The sequence below is a fragment of the Petromyzon marinus genome, unplaced genomic scaffold, assembly GCF_048934315.1.
Source record: "Petromyzon marinus isolate PM22_M1 ecotype Great Lakes invasive population unplaced genomic scaffold, UKy_Petmar_22M1.pri1.0 PM_G_Scaffold_111, whole genome shotgun sequence".
NCBI classification, from domain to species: domain Eukaryota; kingdom Metazoa; phylum Chordata; class Hyperoartia; order Petromyzontiformes; family Petromyzontidae; genus Petromyzon; species Petromyzon marinus.
In genome coordinates this window covers 197,501-200,000 of record NW_027422664.1, presented here as the reverse complement: position 1 = coordinate 200,000, position 2,500 = coordinate 197,501, and positions in this window count along the sequence as shown.

The window sequence follows — 2,500 nt, the reverse complement described above, 5'->3', positions numbered from 1 at the left end:
GGGATGTGTCTCTTGTGGCTCACGGGGCTGTTAGGGTGGCACAGAAATCCCTCGGAATGGGAAAACGGGTCATTTTCGTGTTGCCACATTGCATGCGAACGGCATGAAACTTCCAGAGGCATTTGCAGCAGGAATGCATGTGCAGTCAAAAAAGTGAATATTTTTCACGGATAGACCCCGTGAAACGCTAGAAATTGGCGGCGATGTCTCTCTTGTGGCTCACGGGGCTGTTAGGGTGGCACAGAAATCCCTCGGAATGGGAAAACGGGTCATTTTCGTGTCGCCACATTGCATGCGAACCGCATGAAACTTCCAGAGGCATTTGCAGCAGAAATGCATGTGCAGTCAAAAAATTGAATATTTTTCACGGATAGACCCCGTGAAACGCTAGAAATTGGCGGGGATGTGTCTCTTGTGGCTCACGGGGCTGTTAGGGTGGCACAGAAATCCCTCGGAATGGGAAAAAACGGGTCATTTTCGTGTCGCCACATTGCATGCGAACCGCATGAAACTTCCAGAGGCATTTGCAGCAGGAATGCATGTGCACTCAAAAAATGTGATATTTTTCACGGAGAGACCCCGTGAAACGCTAGAAGTGGGCGGGGATGTCTCTCTTGTGGCTCACGGGGCTGTTAGGGTGGCACAGAAATCCCTCGGAATGGGAAAACGGGTCATTTTCGTGTCGCCACATTGCATACGAACCGCATGAAACTTCCAGAGGCATTTGCAGCAGGAATGCATGTGCACTCAAAAAAGTGAATATTTCTCACGGATAGACCCCGTGATACGCTAGAAATTGGCGGGGATGTCTCTCTTGTGGCTCACGGGGCTGTTAGGGTGGCACAGAAATCCCTCGGAATGGGAAAACGGGTCATTTTCGTGTCGCCACATTGCATGCGAACCGCATGCAACTTCCAGAGGCATTTGCAGCAGAAATGCATGTGCAGTCAAAAAAAAATTGATATTTTTCACGGATAGACCCCGTGAAACGCTAGAAATTGGCGGGGATGTGTCTCTTGTGGCTCACGGGGCTGTTCGGGTCGCACAGAAATCCCTGGGAATGGGAAAACGGGTCATTTTCGTGTTGCCACATTGCGTACGAACCGCATGAAACTTCCAGAGGCATTTGCAGCAGGAATGCATGTGCACTCAAAAACTTCTATATGTTTCACGGATAGACCCCGTGAAACGCTAGAAATTGGCGGGGATGTGTCTCTTGTGGCTCACGGGGCTGTTAGGGTGGCACAGAACTCCCTCGGAATGGGAAAAGGGGTCATTTTCGTGTTGCCACATTGCATAGGAACGCCATGAAACTTCCAGAGGCATTTGCAGCAGAAAGGCACGTGCACTCAAAAATTTTAATATTTTTCACGCATAGACCCCGTCAAACGCTAGAAGTTGGCGGGGATGTCTCTCTTGTGGCTCACGGGGCTGTTAGGGTCGCACAGAAATGCCTCGGAATGGGAAAACGGGTCATTTTTGTGTGGCCACATTGCATAGGAACGGCATGAAACTTCCAGAGGCATTTGCAGCAGGAATGCATGTGCACTCAAAAACGTCTATATTTTTCACGGATAGACCCCGTGAAACGCTATAAATTGGCGGGGATGTCTCTCTTGTGGCTCACGGGCGCTGTTAGTTAGGGTCGCACAGAAATCCCTCGGAATGGGAAAAGGGGTCATTTTCGTGTTGCCACATTGCGTACGAACGGCATGAAACTTCCAGAGGCATCTGCAGCAGAAATGCATGTGCACTCAAAAACGTCTATATTTTTCACGGATAGACCCCGTGAAACGCTAGAAATTGGCGGGGATGTGTCTCTTGTGGCTCACGGGGCTGTTAGGGTCGCACAGAAATCCCTCGGAATGGGAAAACGGGTCATTTTCGTGTTGCCACAATTGGCATACGAACGGCATGAAACTTCCAGAGGCATTTGCAGCAGAAATGCATGTGCACTCAAAAACGTGAATATTTTTTCACGGATAGACCCCGTCAAACGCTCGAATTTGGCGGGGATGTTTCTCTTGTGGGTCACGGGGCTGTTCGGCTCGCACAGAACTCCCTTGGTCCACCTGATTCGTGCATACAGGCAGCAACTAAAACTCTGTAAACCTGCTGTGAGGACATCTAAACAGTGGACCAGTGAGGCTGTGGAAGATTTGCGGGCGTGCTTAGACTGTACTGACTGGGATATGTTCACGACTGCTACCAATAGTCTGGATGAACTCACAGAGGCTGTGTACATCAGCTTCTGTGAGGACTGCTGTATCCCAACACGTACCAGGGTGAACTTTAACAACAACAAGCCCTGGTTCTCAGCAAAGCTCAAAAGGTTGAGGTTGGAGAAGGAGGAAGCGTTTAGGAGTGGGGATAGAGACAGATTCAAGGAGTCGAAGAACAGGTTTAGCAAAGCGGTGAGAGAGGCTAAACGACTGTACTCAGAGACACTAAAACACCAGTTCTCTACTAACGACGCTGCTTCTGTCTGCCAAAGGGCTCA